Source organism: Centrocercus urophasianus, unplaced genomic scaffold (assembly GCF_019232065.1).
Source record: "Centrocercus urophasianus isolate 14NV4802_14NV808 unplaced genomic scaffold, USGS_Curo_1.0 seq_38, whole genome shotgun sequence".
Taxonomy (NCBI): domain Eukaryota; kingdom Metazoa; phylum Chordata; class Aves; order Galliformes; family Phasianidae; genus Centrocercus; species Centrocercus urophasianus.
This window is the reverse complement of record NW_024884955.1, coordinates 1,269,758-1,289,317: the sequence shown is the minus strand read 5'-3', so window position 1 is coordinate 1,289,317 and position 19,560 is coordinate 1,269,758. Positions and strand designations below refer to the sequence as shown.

Here is a 19,560-nt window from a genome sequence, read left to right as displayed (position 1 = left end):
TTTTGTGCTTCCTCTTGACAACCACAGTTTCCACACTCTTATAAAAATTGTCCTCATGACTTACGAACTTCATAATTCCTGATACGCATCATTTGGTATCAAGCTCCTTTTGCAAACTACTGCTTTTCTCATATCACTTATACCTACCCTGGCTAGGCTCTTGAGACTGGGAGACCTCAAGGCAAAGACTTCCTCACGATGAATTCCAAGGGCTTGTCCATCATCCACGATGAACTCTCCTCAAAATCCCCTACATGCACGCCTTTTTTCTGCCCTTATCTCCCATCCACTTCCAAGTGCAGCCACCCCAGCATTCCTTTGGCCCTTTGAAAGCTGCCATAGGACTGCATGGCTGTGACAGGGATGGAAACGCTGCCCTTTTCAGCCCCTATTGGATGCAATCAGGCTGTGATCAGCAGTTCCTAGGCAACCACAAAATTCCTGTCCAGCAAGGTCCGGAATAGGCTTGGGGATTGTTTTGGACAAAATGCCTTTTGTGCTAGAAAACTATTAGATATCGTTATGAGAAATCCTTACCACATTTTACTTACCAGATTTTAGATAGCAGCTTCCAGAAGTCATTCTCAGCACATCTGCAATGACAGCAATTTGCTTTTTGCACATCATCAGGCAGCTGTGGGCCACAGGACCCTTTCCTGCCACATGGGGGTTCGTTATGTAAGCACAGGTCCACACTCCTCCTTTGCTCTGCCAGCACAGAGGAAATCCCACTTATCTCTCTTATAATTCTGCAGACAGAAATAAATATTAATGTGAAAATTTTCTGGCAAAAAAACAAGGGAAGGGAAGGGAAGGGAAGGGAAGGGAAGGGAAGGGAAGGGAAGGGAAGGGAAGGGAAGGGAAGGGGCTCCAAAGAACCTGAATAGGACCAGAGAGTCAGCAGCCAACCACCAGGAGGGCTGAAATAGAGGTCACAGGGAGAGCATGTCACTGAAGCTGTTCTCAGCAGGGCCTGAGAATGGTGGCCTGAAATAGGAATCATCACACTGGTCAATTGGAAATGGCAGCTGATGGTCACCATGTCAAGCCCCTTCAGTGACCCCTGTGAGATCCCAGTGCTGGAACACACAGCCCCCCATGAGAACCAGGCACCAAATAAGATGCTGTACCTCCATTCTCCAGTTCCTCCAATGCTCAGCTTCAGGAGAACCATCTTGCTCCCTCCTAACTCTCAGCTCACCCAGACCTCACATCCTTCCTCCCATGTCTCAAAGGTGCCCCAGAGCTGCTGGCTCACGAGCATCCATGATTCGACTTGATGACCTGAGAGGTCTTTACCAACATCAGTGATTGTACAAAGCCCAGGTGAGCAGTGCATTGGGAAGAAACATCATGCTTAATTTCTTCTGCTGCCCTCATTTGTGAGAAGAAGGAGCACTGTCCTACAGGAACATTTCACACTGCAGCTGCTGAGACACCTGCTCTCAGAGCAGCAGAGTCACTCCTCAGGCTGTGTGAAGCCCAGTCTGTGCATGTCCATGCATTGCACTGTCAGCAAGTTGGGGATTAAAACCTTGGGAAAAGGGCTTTCTCAGCCCAGCAAGCAAAAAGTAAGACAAGCATCCCTATGATGGCCTCACCGAACCCAAATCCTGCTGCTGTGGTATTGTGGGTAGGTGACAAATCCTAATGTCTTTCTCACCCTGAATGTCCCACAGCTTTGTTTACCTGTTAAAGGATTCAGTTCCAGTGGCAGAGATGGGAAGATCTCTCAGCAATACCTCAGAGCACTTTTCACTCTCAGAGCCATGCTGCCCAGAGCAGCATATTTAGGAGGTAAAAGCTGGCGAGCCTTGCCCTGAATTCAGCACAACGCTATTTATCTAAGCAGAGAGCAATAATAACACAGCAGAGATTTCATTTCCTTTCAACACATAAGAACTCTGCTGAGTGAAGGTGAGATTAAATAATACAATAGACAGAAAGAGAGCAAGGCAAAGGAAGGTTTTAAAGTCTTTCTCCTTTGGCAGGAGTTACAGGAGTCTTCACAGCTAAAGCTCCCTAGATATCCTGAGCCTCTTATTGAAGACAGCCCTGTTGCACACTCACCTCCAGCAAGACCTACGCCTGATGAAGTTAGCAGAATGTAATACAGACCGCCTTGGGCTTTGCCACTCTAAACATTCACCCAGCTTCTTCACCATGCTACAAAATTGAATTTTTTTCCTTTCAAATGCATGGGAAGAAGCACTGCTTAGTTCTGAAGGACAATGAGCAGCGTAAAGGAATCCAAATTCTTGATGTGTTGGCGCGGGCCTTGGCTCAACAACGGACTTGATATGTGCTGAAGCCAGGATATATCCAGGAATAAAACATAGGTGAGATTGAAGCACGTTCTCAAGCAGATCCACTCGGGCTCCATCAGGCAGCATGGGCAGCACAGCCCACCCAGAGCTGACGAACCACAAAGCGAGCGATATGTGCAGGAAGGGAAGGAATGCTCCAGAGAGAAGCACAGAAGGAGGAGTGACATTTTGGCACTTTATTGCAGTCAGAAAGCTGGGTTTTGGCTGTGCCTCACGGCTTTACTTCCAGCCAACACAACAGAAGATGCTGTGCCTCCTGTGCAAGAGCCCATTGATGCCATTGGAAGCCACAATGCTCCTTATCGCCGAAGACGTCTTGAGATCTGAACAGGAGCCAAGAGCTGCAACGAAATGTAAGACTTAATTATGTCTGACAAAAGCAAATCAATTAAAGGCTGCTTCACATCTGTGTCGTTTTGATGAAGGCTTCTGTTTTCCCATCTCTCCTCCGCTCCCTTGAAGAAATCTGAATATTTATCGCCAAGAATTAGGTCAAAGCCTAGGAGTGAATAAATGTTTCTCCGTGCAGGAGACAAGGAAAATCTCTGATTGCTAAACATGAAGCAAAATCCACATTATCTCTCAGGACTGCCAGGTAAAGCCTCCACCCGTAAAGGAAGGAACTCACCTGAGCAGTGCTGTGCCTGTGCAGCCTGAGCTCTGCAGAAGCAGTGGGACTGAGCACCAAATGCCCAGGATAAAGGTGGTTTATTTCTCCAACATCCATTAGATTTGCTTTTAAACCTGCTGTTAACAGCCTTTCAGGGGAGATCCAGGACTCTGCAACAACAATTCCATGGGTAGTTATTCACAAGGCATGACTACAAGCCCTGAAAAGAAAAACATTTATATGGAATGCACAGCAATGGCAAAACTCGTGTGTTTGGTGCAAGAACCCAGCCAGCACACTGCCCTAACCAAGCGCAAGGTGTTGCAGGAACCACATGAGATCAGCAGCATGCTGAGCCTGGCAAGATGTTCCCACTGCATCCCCAGCTGCGTGCCTTGCAGGTGAGCTCACAGCAGAGGTTGCTCACTGGCCAAAAGCCATGGGAAAAAACCATCCCTTCCTCTGCCAGCCCCACAGGAAGACTGGGCTCTCCCCCAGGCACTGTGATGTGGCCATCATCTTCACGCTCAGCCCCATCCCTGCTCCCTGTGGGCCATTCCTCAGGGAAACTTCAGTTGGAGACTCACAGAAATGATCATCCTGGTGGAATAATTATATCTGTATTGAGCTAATTCCTCTCCTCAGAGCCTGCCAAATATTAAGCAAAAGCAATGCAGCGTGCTTTGTCACCCAAGTGCATCGGACAAGGCTGACACTAAGTGAAAACCAGTGCTGACAGCATCGCTCTGTGTTCAACATGAATATATATAAATATAATACTTAGGGGAGAGGCTCGGGCTGGATGTTAGGAACGTGCTCTGTCCCCAGATGCTCAGGGAGCATCAGGACAGTGCTCTCAGCCATAAGGTTTGGGTGGGCCAGAGGGTGGACTCCATGATCCTTGTGGGTCCCTTCCAACTCAGGATACCCTATCATGCTATAGCACTGAAATCTTTCAAGGGAAAAAAAAAAAACAATTTTCCCCCCTCCTCTGTTCATCTCTCTATTGCGAGATTTTCCATCCCTGGTAATTTACAGCTTTCTCCATCCCAGTGGGATTGAAAATTAGCTCTGTCACCTTGTCTACCCGAAAGCACTGTACAACTGGCAGCACTGATTGCCCAATTTCCTTCAATAGTTAACTCTTCTACCATGAGGAGCAGGATGATCTGTGGCCATGCTGCCAGTGTATCTTCTGATTTTATACATCTCTCTGTCCTTGCCATGCACTGTCATGAGCAAAGGAGAAAAAGCACACTGCCCAAAGTGGCAGTGCAAGAAATGCTCTGCAGCCCTGCAATGCCACTGGGATGCGAAACACGGGGTGACAAGGGTTCAGTTGGAACATTTGTGCTGAGGCTTCAGAAGAAGAACAAAAACCGAGCAAGGCATCAGCATGGAGTGGCTAGAGGAGGATTATTGACTGCTAGCCCATGAACGCCAGGCAGTGAACAGGAAGGAGTAGCTGGAAGTTACGGGCAGGCAGATACTGAATGCCAACAGCAGGCTGGGACAGCCTGGTTCCCAAACCCTGGTTTCCCAGGGCTTCCTGCCAGTAGCACTGCTGGGTCTGCACCAGGCCCTTGCAGAGATGAGCAACACCAGCACCTAAACCTAAGTTTGCCCCCCTTCCCAAGAACAGCCCATGCTGTAAGCAGACCCCTGAACCCCCGTGGACTGGTTTACACATCCTTATACACAGGAAAGCAGCGATGGAAATGACAGATTTTGTTCTTAAACAGGAGCAGCTAATGAAATGTCTTGCAGAGATGGGCTGCAGAGGTTGTGCGGGGAGATCCCAAGATGAGATGGAGTCATTTTGCTCCATGATAAGATATCTAGAAAAGAAAAGAACCACGGGTACCAATGAATTGCTATTTCAGGCTCCTTCCTGCTCCCAAAGCCATCAGACACCTCTCTAAGCCAGAAACATTGCACACACAAGGCTATTACCAGCCTGCATACAGTAAGACCATTTTAGCTAATGAACCCCCTTCAGAATCTGAATCAGCACCTCTCCTGATGGCTCACAAAGAGCCCACCAGTGACCCCAGGAGCTTTGGGGAGCTGCTCCAGGGACACAACCCAGCCTTAGGAAACTGCTCTGCCTCTTCTCTCAAGGCCTTTGGTTACACCCAGGAGGCAAGCAGCAATATTTATGGCATTACCCAATAATTAAACTCATTGTGATTTATCCTCTTCCACAATGCTGAAGATCTTTATGGATTGATGAGTTGGCTGGATGCAGCAGATCTGTGGCCCTCCAGCACTTTGAGGTGGACCAAGGACCTCCTCTGCCCCCCTCCCACAGAAACCCAGGCCTTCTGCAGAAACCTTTTAATTTCTTCTTCCTGCTGCTCTCATCTAATTGTCCTGCTCTTATTTAATTCTGAAAACTGCTTTTGGAAGTCTCTGTATGTGAAAACTGAAGTTTTGCTCAGTCAGATGTTTACCTGTGCAAAAATAACCTCAAGAAGGGCTGGGCTTACAAGGTTCTGCCATGCTGGGCGTCAGAAAATGCATCCTTTAAGTAGTCTGTGACACCAGAACACAAGCAGCCACTTCCCAGCACCAAATCATCCCATAAGTGTACATGAACAAGGCTGTACACCCCATTTCTACACCATGTTCCAGAGCCGGGCTCTGCTTGGGTCTCCCCTGGAGCCACCACCGAGTTTTTTCAGTGAAAGAACCTCTGCATTTCCTTCTACCTTAGAAAAGGCCAAAAACAGCACCACAAAACCTAGCTCTGCAATTACAGAAACTTGTCTGTTCATCACAGCTTAATTGTTTCACACCTTTTGTTAACCTTCTGCTAAGTCCTGAACTACTAACTACTCAGATGGTGATAATTCTCATCATTAATGCATGAACCCTGGGGCAAAATCATTCAAACATCTTAACATTTGCACTCTCTCGTTTGAGAGCAACATCAAATATTCAGAACAGAAGCCCGAGTGGAAATGAAAGGCCTTGCTGGAATGGCAGATGTTCTAAGCAGAGCTCCTACTGCTGCAGGTGAAGGGCAGCTCCAGAGGTACAACCAGCACCACTCCCACCACTGGTACCTGGCTGAGCAGCATCTGCACATCTTCTACCCCAAAGCATCATAGAATCATAGAATATTTGAGTTGGAACAGGCTCATAAATATCATTGAGTTTAACCTCAATAGTGCAACTTTCATCCTCCACTGCCATCTCATCACAGCAGGGGGGAAAGTGAACCCACACCAGCTGTGGCATGGGGGGAGCATCCCAAATTACACCAAAGGATCTGCACTTTAATTGTACTTTCTGTAGGTATGGTTGGAGCAAGGTGCAGCTCTGGATGGGAGCTGAGGCACAGCAGGGAGCTGGTTCTCAGCCCAGCACAATGCCCCGTGTGTTTTCAGAGCAGAAGGAAGGAAAAATGGAGTAAAAAATTGGCCAAAGACATGAGTTTCTGTGGGAGGGAAGCACTGGAGTTCCTTAGTCCTCCTCAGAGTGCTGGAGGATCCCAGATCTACGGCATGCATCTCAGCAACATGGTTTTCCAAGGCACGGGCACCTTCAAGCCTAAGTCAGCATCCAGCCATTACTTCCCTCGTTGAGGACCAGCTGCATCCCAATGCTTGAGTTGAGCCATGAAGGAAAGCCAAGCTCTATCAGAACCAGAGGGATGGAACTGCCACACCAAAAGTCTTTTCTTTAGCACTTCACCCACTCTTGCAGGAAATATATTCTCAACTCCCCTTCTGCTCTTCCTTTCTCCAAAGCAATAGGCAGCAGCTTTTATTAAGAAAAAAAAAATAATAATAATAATCTGCAGGGCATGTGTGGTCAATGGCTTTTAATGGGTCTTAATAACATTTTTAGCATTGTGTTCCCAAGGGCTCATGTAAATAAAAAATGAACAAAATAAAAAAGAGAGGAAAAAGCACAGCAAAACAAATAGCTTGTGCACAGTCTGCTTGGAGTGCTTAATAATCCCCAAAGTAAAAGGCACTGCAGGGGAGAGGCAGGAGCCACGATCCCAATTACACCCTGTCTGTCCTCATAAACCAGAGAGACGGGGCTGCTGCTGGAAGACACTGATCCTAACGCTGCTAAAGACCCATATTGCAGGAATATGGGATTTGATTTTGATATGAAATTGCAGGAATGCTCACAGGAATCAAACTCTGAGCTTGAACTGCTGAGGTTTTGCTAAAGGACAGTCTGGATCTTTCCAGACAGGCAAAATTTGCAGCTGCCCCTGAGCTCAAGCATTTAAACACGCAGAGTGGGGCTGAGGTGTTTCCAAGCAAAAAGGGGCAACGCTCCGAGCTGGAGAAGGCCAGGACAGGTGGGATGATCACCAAATGCTTCCAGCCTGACCCCACAATGCTCCCAGCTGGGGCAGGAGCACTGCTAGGGGATCTCTGAAAGGCAAAGGCATCACTGCCATTCTGCAGGAGACCCTGACGTTGTCACCACTCCTTTGATTCATTGCATGGCTTCCACAGACAGCAGTGCACAAATGAAGTTCAATGCTGCTGATTTCTCCCCCACTGCTGTAAGAACTCAGCTCTCTGCACCTCACAGCATAGGGCTGCTCCTCGCCACCTCTTACACTGCAAATATCTCATGTTTAGCATCCCTTAGCCTGGACTCAACAGGATGAGAATAAGGAAGAATGATGAAAAAGAAAAAAAAAAAAAGCCTCTTTTTTTTCTTTGAAAACAACTTTAAGCTTTCCTTGGAAAGGAATTATCTGTCATTTGTACCATACTCAGCAAATGCAGCATTGTGTTACACGGACCTTTCAGGAAAATTAAAGGGCTGTTACTGCTCCACTCTGCTGCAGGGGAAGCTGACACCATCACTTACTAATAAGATTAAGGGATTTCAGAATTCCATTGCAACTCCCTCAGTACCTGGATGGTTCCCCAGCCTCACTCGCAGGTACATGCCAGAGTTACTTCATGCAACTGAGAATGGGAGAATTAATTTCCAAATTGAATGAAAGCCCAGAAAATCCACCAGGCACAGCCTCCTCAGGCTGATGGTGATGCTCTGCAGCACAGCTCCCCATCCTGCTCCAATCCAGCTGTCCACGCTGTGCACTTCACCCACGCTTCACCTGCTTGTGCAAACAGGGACATCTTGCAGAGAAACAGATGCAGGCAGCCCTGCTGCACCTACCACCTGTTGTTCCCATCCCACTGCCATCACCCCACCCCAATGCTGCCCCGAGGCAAAGGGACATTGCAAATCGCAGCAAACCCAGAGCCTTGCTGTGCTCATCCCTCCACACCTGTGCCTCTACCAGCCACCACTGCCACCCTACATGGAAAGCAGTGCAGGATTCCCTCCTGCTGACAAACCACAAGGCACGCACACTCCCAGCACTGCTCTCTTGGCTTTCACAGTGTAATCCTGCTCCCTGCAACCTGCCTGCAGCGTGCAAGGCGAGTTATCAGCACTCCCAGACAACCAAGCAGTTTGTTTTCACCACGGTAATCGCACGTGGAGATGAGAACCTTAATCAAATATCTGCTTTTCTCAACGCAAACATAAGCAGGGATTTTTGTTCGGCTGTTTTCCAACAAGGATTCCTCATGCCCTGCATCTGCTAAGTCGCTCATTGCCACTTGCAAGGCTCCTCCAGGCTGGGAGCTGGATGCCATGCCTCTAGGGCTGCTCATTGCAGGACAGCACAGAGTTTGCCCAATTAGCAACTGCTGTTAATTCAAAACATCTCAGCGAGGGCAAACGTGTAATTGGACCAGCTCTCACTTTGGTGAGTCATGGGATGGGACCATTGATTTCTTTCCCGGATCGATAGCAAACAAGAGCGATCTCAGGAAATCAGCTGTACATTCCCTTTGCAAGGTGCATCATCAGAAAGCTGTGGTTAACCCATGCCCACCCCAGGGGTGCCCACTCTCCTGCTGCTTGCAGCAAGTCGCCTTCAGCCTCTGCCTTAAGCGCTTGGGAAGTCTGAGATGTTGAAGAAATAGGTGACACTTGAAGAATATCCAGAGTGGCAGTTTCCATTTTGGTTTCCTGCTACTAAGCATTTTGTGACATCCTCATTTATAGCATTGTACTGATAGGTGAGATAGAAGTGGTCATTCTTTCGGGTTATATTGCTTCAATGAGCAGCAGAAGGATCCCATATATGTGTCAGGTACTAATGGGAGAGATTACCAGACTGCAGATCTCAGGACAGAGCTTCTACCTATCATCTAAAATAGGTTTTCCTATTGCCCTCTACCTCTTCTATCTTCCCAGCAGCCATGTTGCTGCACCCCAGCTACATGCATGGTGAAAGGAGGCATCCTATGATGAGACAGCAGCAAAGCTGAAAGCGCCAGAAGCACTTCTGCTCCTGCCAGGAGCTGAGCTCCTCATGCAGAAGGATACGATCCATCCATCAGTGGTTTAGATGCAATTTGTGATTCAAATACCAATTATTTCCCCCAGAATGAGCACCTGGAGGAAACCATTCCTTCCAACTTCAGAGCAGAGCCAGCCAGCCCCACACCCCATGCATCTTTCTGTTATCTCCGGCCCCAGGTTGCCAACAAAGCATCCTCTGCAGAGCTTCACTAGCCAAACTGCAAACCAAACACTGCCCAACAAGCAGAAGAGCACCATTCCATCAGCCCAGCTGTCCCTTACTCAGAGAGTGCTTGACACTCTATAGCAGCAATGAAAATGAAATAAAAGATTGAAAAAAAAAAAATAAATGGAAAGAGGAAAAAAAAGAAGCAGCAGCATTAAGCTGGGAATGTGGCACTATCACCCTGCCAAGAAGCAAAGCTGAGATCCTGCACTGATCTCAGAGGCAGAGCTCAGGAGCCAGCAGCTATCCAAGTGACTGCTTCCATCCCTCTTGCAATAGACGTGGAATTTAAATCAGGTATTCCAGCCCCGCTCCTGCTTTGTAGCTGTAATTGCTTCAAAGAGCATCTCACACTTGCTACATCAAGTGCCAAGCATGAAGAATTGCCAAAGGAAAATTAAGGTGGAATTACAGCTACAAGCCAACTTAGCTCAAGCCAAGGCAGATTTTCCATTGCTCACTCTGGAGCAGCATCAGACCTGTGTGAGGAGCTGCAGGGATGGGGCACATCCCCAGGCCACCTCAGCCATCCTCTCCTCCCATTTTCAACCACACTCTGCAGTTCAGGAGAGCAGCAAGGAGCTCCTGCAGGTGGGGATCATCCCATCCCAAGGGGAGCCCATAACCAGCCAGCCCCATTCCTGAGCAGCCATTTCAGGACTTTCAAGCGTTGTTCAAGAAATACCCAGCAACTCCTTTACTAAATGGGAACATGAGATCTGTGCTGTGGGTTGTTGTTTTTCCCCCTCAGTTTTTGTAGCTTTGCAGAAATGTTGCTTAATTCACAGATCTATGTTAAAATAACCTTTTGGAAGGTTGTGATTAACTCAAGTGCATGAAACTATTCGCATTATAGGTTGTTTTTCAGCCCTTGGCAAGAAAATGCTTACCCTGTGATGAACTCATCCCTTCCATATGAGCCAGGACAACTCAGTGCCATTCTACTGAAATCCCTACTGGTTTCAGAAGGAAACTGTTTAAAGTCAATTCATTTCATCACGCCAAGTCCGAAGGATGAAACACTTAAAAACTGAGAAAACTGCCACGGTGTCCCCTCTGGGTCCCACATACAGAACAGGATCTGCTTCACCCCAGGAAAAATCCCCACGTGGAGCAGCACAAGCTGGACACGTTTCCACACAGAGCTGGGGGAGGAGAGAAAGCCTTAATGCCTGTCAACAGATCCTACCATTTTGTAGTGCTTCCCCTTCCCAACTGCTGTGCTGGCAGAGGGGAGCGTTGGGGATGTTCCCAGCCCAGTTGTAGTAAATAAATCCTGTGCTCCTCCATCTGCTGTGCTGCTGGGCTCACAGGAAGCCCCCGCAGTGCCACCGAAGGCAGGGACACAGTGCCAGCTCACCAGGAGCTGGGTTTCAACGCTCCTACCCTAAAACCAGGCACTTTAGGGGAAGGCACCATCACTCCTCCCTTTGATGGAAAAATAAACCTGCCCTGCATCACAGCCCAGTGTCAGCAGCAACGTCACACTAACAGAAATACGAACGTGCAGTGAAATAAATAAAGCTAAAACTCAATCCCTTACACAGCTCCCGGTCGGTGTACCAGCAGCACGGGGATGAGCAAGATGCCCATCATGGCTCTGTTACTTATACAACACCCACAGACTCATTCAGATGCAGAACATATCCCATAGAAGAGCCAACCCAGCACAGCCCTATGCTCCCTCCATGGGAGGTGTGTGGTTTCATTACGAGGGGACCAACAGATCCACCAGCATCTCCCTTGGAGGGGGCAGGCACTGCAATGGCAAAGGTTGTTGTGGGCACTGGAAGGACTTTCCAGTGCTTCTTCTGCAGGAGCAGACAGGCAGGCAGCTGCAGGCTGGGTTCGAGAAGTTCCATTTTCTGCAGAGCCCTTCCTTCAAAGGGGAGCTCCACTCTGCTCTGTGCTTTTGATGCAAAGGACACTGCAGGGCTCCACCTGGCTGCTCAGCACCCACCCTCAGCAGCGTGAGCACTGAGACAATTACCTGCCCTTCTCCTTGCTAATTGCTCTCGGAGAAGAAGAATTTCGAGAGGAAAAAAAAAACACTGAAGTCCAGCACAGTGCCTCTGAAGTACAAGGCAGAAGACCTTTATCTAGCAGAAAACAGAGTTTGCGTAGCGTCCCTAGGAACTGCAGACTGCTCAGTGGAAATTAAAGGTCATCCTTTTTTATTATTTCTTATAGAGATGCAGCCCAAATCTAGGATTTTGAGAACAGAAGAGAGATAAAAGACAAAGCACCAAACACACCTTGTTCCTTGGTGTCCTTCCTTGCAATAAATAGAGAGAGGGAAGACATCTGGCACAAGAATGGAAGGGAACACTGGGAGCTTTGTTCCAGCAGCCCTGGGCACCATGAAGTCTTCCTTCCAGGGCTGGGTTCTCCAGCAGGGTTGGGTTCCCCCAAAGCCATAGGAGGCAGTGGGGCAGTGCTGGGGCTGAAGGCAGCACCATGTGCCCGTCTGTCTCCTCGCCTCCCCCCACGCTCCCACCTGCGATGTGTTTGCAGAAAACTCTTTTCTGCAACGTCTGCCACTCCACAGTCATTAGCATCCTCCCACCATTTGGGCTGTCATTTTCCCTAATGATATATTTAAAGAAAATGATACCACAGGCAAAGCATTTCTCACTGATTACAACACATGGCAAGTCCCAGCACCAGGCATGAGTCAGCCGTCATCACTCTGTTTTTGCTGCTCCTCCCGGAGCCTCAGGGCAGCCCGTGCAGATCTGCTCTCCCAAACCCACCCATATGGGGGTCCTGCCCCACACAGGTGCCTCCTGCCCCAACTTCTGCACCACCACAAGGTAGCTTGAGTCCAAATGGATGGGTGCTGCGTGTCTAAACGAGGGCAGTGCTCACGTGGAGACTTGGTGAGGTTTTACACAAGGCATCGCTACGGCTGGTGCATTTGTTAGACACATTTTTTCCCCTTTATGGCTGAGCTATAGCAATTGCACAGCAAAGCTCAGGGAGCGGATCGCACACGCAACCCATCCATCCTGGGAGCTGCAGGGCAAACAGAGGCTATTTTAAACCATTTAAACCTGAAAACCAAGACAAAAAAAAAAAAAAAAAAAAAGCAACAAAAAGAGAAGCCAAAGCCAGCTCTCTGAGCAGTTCCTAATGCAGAGAGATCCAGAGACGCCGCTAATACCACCTGGGAGTTCATTTATTGCCATTAAGTTGATGAGCAGCAGTATAAAATGCAGAGACAGACAGCTGTCATGTACACCCCTCATTAGAAAGCTAGGCTTCCTCAGAGGCAGCTCCCCTCCAGAGAGCTGCCAAACGTTCCATATTTGTCTCAAGCATTTAAAATAAAACCCGGGGAAGGACAAAATGTTACCTCTCATTTCAAGAGCAGTGACTGAGCCCACCGATTCTGACAGGTCCATGTGGAAAGCTCAGCACAGCCCGTGTCTTTGAGCACACGTTTGGTTGGTGCACCATGCACGTGCCTACAAGTCCACCTGGTGCAGCTGCTGCTGAAATCTATGCACTGGGCAAGGCCAACTGGGCTTGCAGTCATGCTGCAATAAGCGGATCTGCACTCCCTGTATGTTTGCTCACCTCGGGTTAACAAAAACTTAAACTTGGATTAGAGAAGAGGAAAACGTTTCACCGTTCTCGCAGCGCTTCTCACCAAAAGGCCCATTTTAATCGCTGTGCTTGCAAGGAACAACTAGAGGAAGGGACAGAGCACATCAGGAGCAAATCCACCAAATCCAGCACCAATGGGAATGGGGTAGGAGCCAGGGAGCGGCATCCTCCCCCCCCTGCAGCCCTTTAGATGGGAGCAATATGGAAGCAGCCTCCCCTCCACCCAACCCTGCAGGCAAATTGGGCTGCCAGGATCCCAGGACACCATCACTGCTCACACCTTGTCATACGAATTACTGCACTGCAGCTCACAAGCATGGCACAGAGATGTGTCTGTTGCTTTGCATCTGCAGGGATTTCACGCTGCACAGCACATGCGGAATAGCCAGGGGACACTCAAGGGGCTGAAGGCAGTGCCCAAGGACACAGACATGGTGCTCAGAGCCAGCACTCCCAGCAGGGCTGGTGGCATCAGAAATCCTACGGCCAAAAGTGGGGAAATGGGGATTTGCAGCTGCAAAGTGCCCTGCACAGTGGTACCTGCTTTGCAGCACGGCTCCAACAAGTCATCCTCATGATTGCATTCCTTTCTGTTGCCTTGGTGAGCATGGGGAGACAACACCCAGCAGAGGTGGGAGAGGACACCCAGGATCCCCCAGCTCAGGTGGAGTAGGGCTCTCCATCACAAATCCTTAGCACACATTACTGAATGGGAGCTTATTCTCTACGTCAAACTGGGAAAGTGCCTCACTCGATGCTTTGCTGCGCTCCTCTTTACACCTATTAAGCAAAGTTCTTAATTATTGAGGGGGGTGGCAGCAAACGCTCAACCTGTCAGCACACTGAGTGTTTGCCCTTCTCAAGGATTAATTTCTAATGGGTGAGTAATTTAGAAATTTCAAAAGTATCAGGTGTGTAATTTGGAGCAGTGTGTCACTAACTGTAAAGCTCGCAGCCGTGTGGATTTCAATCAGATCAGAGCAATTTAACTTGCAAAATACAGGTTGCAGTTCTGGAAGGCATGGAAATGTCTCCTTTTGTCTGAAACACACACTCGTGTCTCTCACCAGGAGATGCTGTTGTCAGTCACTCCGATTCCAGCAGGCATTATTACTGCTAAATGCTGTCTTTGCTATTTTGGGAAGGAAAAAATGAATTTCCACAAAGCTCTGCAGTTGCATCGTGGCTCAGCATTGCTTTGCTGGTGCCCATTGGTAACATGGGGCAGCAGGAATGGCTTGCAGCAGGCAGCCTGCAGGGAAGGAGTTGCTCAGGCTCTGCTTGTAGAGGAAAAGCAATGGGTAAGAGCTGCAGAGTGCCACTGTCCCCAAAGCACACAGATCCATTTATCTAGCAGAGCTTGAGGGTTTTTCCTCTCCTTCTTTCTTACTGTATTTTCACCAAAGGAATGCCATGAGAAGAGCACACAGACACAGAGGGACAGCACTCCCACCAGTGGGTGACATCTCAGAGCATCACCAGAGCCATGAGCAGGGTCCTGTCCCGGCAAGATTTTCCCCATGCACTGTGACACAGTCCCTGACTCCATCACAAATGCAAAGTAAAAATCCTGGCCAGGATCTGAGATTTTCCCCAGAGCAGCTCTGGAGCCCATAGGGACAGCAGCAGCACACAGCCCAGGGGAGATGCTGCTCGCACTGATAGCAGCAGGGCAGGTTTTGAAGCATGGTAATGAAGCAGGATATGTCTGATTTGCATTTCTGTGGCCTTGTTTGGATCAATATAAGTTTCATACACTGTGTTTACGCTGATAAGTGCACGCAGGCACCCATATACAGCTTTGTGATGCCCCGTCTCCCTTTGGTTTCCCTCAATCAAGCTCCAACAGCTCCTAAAGATCTCCAGAAATATCACCAGGACAAGCTAAGAAAAGCTTCCACCATCAGGATACACGGCAGAAGCTGAAAGCTGGTAGCATGCAACACCAGCTAGGGTTCACATGGACCCCAAAGCTGCAGTTTGCTCAACATAAAGCCACCTCCTCACCCACCACATGATCAGTCCCAGCATGGCTCCTCACAGTAGCCTGCCGAGGGTCATCATGCCAATAATGCATTTTTCTCTATTTCTCCACCTTGCTGCTTCCTGTAGCATCCTTGCGCCTTCAGAAAAGCCTGTATTCACAAATGAATAAGAAGACAGACACCAGGTTTACACTGGCAGTGCTGTCGCAGACACACAGAAGCAGATCCTCCTGTTGTTTCCCACCCATGGTCCCAGGGAAGATGGGAGATGCAGCTTCACAGCACAGCAGTGACCGCTGGAGAATCCACACAACCATCTGCCCTCCACTTCCATAGGGGTGTGGGTATCCCAAAGAAGCCAAGAAAATGCTCTGGGCTCTATTAGGATAAGTAAAAAAATATAAATAAAGTATCTAAACAGATCACTCAGGAGTTCAGGACTAAAGACAAATGGCTGAAGGAGAAGATGAAATCATTCTCCCATCAGGCACACGGGGTCCACAAGGATGTGCTCACAGCCCAAAGCTCAGTGCTCTGCCACTGACTCCAATCCTCGCACCAGACACCCCACAATGATGAGTGAGGCAGTTCAGCTCCATTCCCTTCTCAAGAGGAGATAAATGTGCCAAGACGACACAGAAATTGAGATGACTGAAGTCAAGCCGTTAAGATACTTAAATATTCCCTGTGCTCAAGCTTAGCAGTGCCTTAAAACCATCCGGTGACTCTGACAGCCTTCATCTCATCTGGATACATCCATCAGTGGGACAGGTCTGGGAATGATGGCCATCCTGTGCCACTTCTGCTTCATTTCTGCACGCTTCTGTCCCACCTGCTTCTCACCCTGCATGTCCTGGGACTGAAGGATCCACTTAGAAGTGCTTTGGTTTAGGCTGCAGACTCACTGGTGATGTACTGGAATATTTGCTTTAATTGTTCTGGTTTGATTCTACCCTGTTCCTGCTAAGGTCTGTCCACAAACAGGCAAAACGCACAGTTTCTACCAAGTGCTCAAACACTGATTTTGCTTCATGCTTGCACAGTTCTCTCATTAAGACAAGATGCCAATAGTTCCATCAGCCTCTGGTCTGCAGAGTTGCAGAAGGAGAGGGCATCGAGGACACCATCCCACTCCCAGGTATGGAACAAAGCTCCAAGACAAACTTAAACTACCTCCAGACAGATTTTACAGCTGGGATGGGCCAGGAAGCACCTTTTCCTACCTGACAGGAAGAGCTATAAAGGCAAATCCTGACTTATTTCAGATCTCGTTCAGAGCTAATAGCTACTTTCTGCCCTCAACCCTGCTGTGAATATTTTACTGCCATTTACATTCATTCTTAGCCCCGATTTTGCTGCTGGCACCAGGTTCAGCCTGCTTCGGATAATCAGCAAAAGCAAGTGACATGTTCTGTTCTCATTTTTGTTTGTGCGGATGACTACAGAAGTAAAATCATGTTGCTGTCATGCCTAATGCCGGCAGGTTTTGTGCAAGTGCTTCCCCACAAAGCCCTGCCAGCAGAGCTCATTCCTAATCCCTTCCAGCCTCCTCCTGCTCAGGATCTGGGGCCGCTTCCAGAGCTGACAGCCAGCGGGGTGGATTTCAATCCCTGCCTCCAGGACATCCTCTCCTACTACACAAGAATAACTTTATTTTGTCTTTGAAGGTGCCCATTCACGGGGCCATCTGCCCGCTGAGATCACTGCACAAAACTGAGTCCACCGCCCTCGCCTCCAACCCGATGTCCATCCCCTGAGATCCATTGCTAGAGCAGCAGTCCTACCCAAATACACCTCAGTAGGTGGCAGAAAGATCAGACAGCAGGGAGGAAAAAACATCGTTCTCTTGAATATTCAGTATTAATTGAGGAAGTGGATGGGAAAATCGGGTACACTCTGCACAAACACTTAATAGGCCAGATGGGTTGGAGTAATTCTAAGCAACGGTTTAGTAAATGTCTTAAGAAGAAAATGAATGCAGCCACAGAGCTGCATAAGTGGCATTCAATAAATACTTCAATCAACATGCATTAAAGACCAGAATAAAGGCTATTTGCAATTTTCAGTAGGTAAAAAAAAAAAAAAAAACCGCTATGATTTTAATGAGACACGAAGGCTAATTAGTAACTGGTACTTAATAAGACAGCGATAGTCAATGGGGAAAAAAATGGAAAGCACCCATTTGAAAACACCGCTACCACAGAACTGTATTTTTCTTTTAACATCATTCCTGAACAGTTTCCACCAGGAGAATTGACAAGCAGATGGTTTTTCCTCATTTAAGCAGTAAGCCCTGCTACAATGGGGTTGGATGGGGAGGAACACGCAGGTTGAAGCAGCACAAGGGCACGGGTTACCCACACAGTGGATGGGGGGGGGGGTAGGGGTGCAAAGCAATCTTTTCCACAGCAAAAAGTGTGAGCAGACGTGCATCACTAACCCGGAACCATTTCTTCTTTCCATGGTAGACAACCTGCTTTTCACAGCCTTTGCTTTGAAGTTCAGAATAAGAACGTCACGTGTCAGAGGACTTCAGTGGGTACTGAGAAAGCAAAGACTCTTTCCAAGCTAACAGGCTCCTCACCACTTCCCCTTGTTTTCTGCATCCATCTGTGCGCACAATTGGACAAATTTCTATTTTGAACCACATTGTTGCCATGCTGCAACGTTACTCCATGGCAGGAGCAATTCTGCTCATCAAGGAGAAGCCACCTGTGGCTCCAGGAGGCTGACATCTGTCTTACTGCCTACAGAAAGCCCACACAGGGAATATTAACTCTGCCTGCAAGCCGTCAGCAGCTCTTGCTCAGACACTTCTTGAGGCAAAGCCAATCCACGTGGGCATCTCCCTGGGGTCCTGTCCTCACCACCCTGCATCACCATGCCCTGTCCTCGTGGCTGCACCCAGCTGCTCCAGGGCTGTAAGAGAAAGGCATCACGGCAACACTGAAAAACCTCTCTGAGGAACAGCAGAGAGGCAGACTTTCAGAAAACACTCAGAGAAACAAACGAATCATCTGAATTAGAAGATGAGCTTCAAAAGCTGTTGCTTAGGCAGATCTGTGATCTAATCCCATGAGTCACGGCAGCTGTGCCTGGAAAGCAGCACAGACCCTGCCTTGGTTTCTAGCAAAGCAGAGCTTCCTTTCACCACCTGCCCTGTTAGCTTCCCCATGGTTTCACAAAGCACTGGGACACCCCTGCCACCACTCCCAGCCTTTCAGCCTGGTGCCAGCTTTACCAGGGCTGAATCACTCCCTGTATCCAGGTTTCCATCTGCACCATTAGAAAGAAGCAGCACTGCAAAACTGTGAAGACCTCTGTGACACGGGAAAGTTTGAAGGTGAAGAGGACATGCTCATAGGGAGCCAGCATTTCTGGGAATGAAGCAGAGTGGAAGACAAGCCTTCAAGAAAAGGTTAAAATTAACATCCTGATTGAGATACAGCTCACAGGAATCAGCTCAAAGAAACAGGCAGGAGGATGAGTGTGAACAGAGTCCTAGGGAAGACTGGGATGTAAAGGATGCAAGTCTTTCATCTTCTGCCTCTCCCATGAGCTAACCTGGGCACTGGTCTCCTTGGCTGGGTGAGCATCTCCAGAGCTGAGAGAATCCCTCTCACAATTAAAAAAATACCCCTCAGGAGGCAGGCCAGCATGGTGCCACACCATTTCCATAGGCTTCACTCTTCAGCCTTTTACACTCGCTTACAGTTTGACAATTCTGAGCTGTTACAGCCCTGGTCTTTGGGATAACCAGTCCCATTTACTGTTCTGGGAGAGCTATAGAAAACGTATGGCTTCAGCAGAATTAAATCATCACCTCCTGTGGAACATCAGGTGTGGAAAACACCAACACAGAACCTTCAACAGATCCCCCAGCACGAGTCTCAATGAGAGACCATCACAAGTTTTAACCATAGGCTGCTTTGGGCTGTGTAACACACAGGACTGCCTTCCCAAAGCATATGTTCACAGCGTTGTAAGAAAGCAGCAAATCTTGGGTGGCATTCACGATCAGAAACCAGATAAGGGATGCTGCACAGAAGGGAAGAGGAACGCAGGGAGAGAAAGGAACAAAGAGAACTGCTTCAGCACCTAGCAGTGTTATCTGTGATGTCAGTAATTAGCATGGAGTTATGATGATCACAGTGAGCAGATCACACGGTGGGATTGCTCCACAAAAGCACTCATTCGCAGTTAAATTTTACACCAAATTGCAGCATGAAAAAGAACAACTCTCCATAGAGGCCAAGGCAGAATTGCCAGAGAATATGCAGGTATTCAACAAGCCCTGTGGAAACAGCGTAAGCGGCTCAGTACAGTAAATCCTGCAGAAAAGCATGCATTCATCAGGAAAAATATATATGTATTAAGGAAAAACCTGCTTTATTCTATTTTCCCCTGGCACACAAGGACAGGCTTGGCTAAAGCCTTTTT

General features: G+C 48.3%; 1 long non-coding RNA gene across 3 annotated transcripts in view; it reads right to left on the bottom strand.

The window, feature by feature from the left end:
• LOC122167654 overlaps positions 1-19,560 on the bottom strand; it is a 49,037-nt gene that overhangs the window by 3,321 nt on the left and 26,156 nt on the right. For all 3 annotated transcript variants that reach the window (XR_006171068.1, XR_006171069.1, XR_006171067.1), the window contains exons 2-5: positions 2,956-3,107; positions 2,071-2,668; positions 880-987; positions 552-749 (exon numbers count right to left, since the gene is read on the bottom strand). This is a non-coding gene — a long non-coding RNA (uncharacterized LOC122167654). The remainder of the gene's footprint in view (positions 1-551; positions 750-879; positions 988-2,070; positions 2,669-2,955; positions 3,108-19,560) is intronic.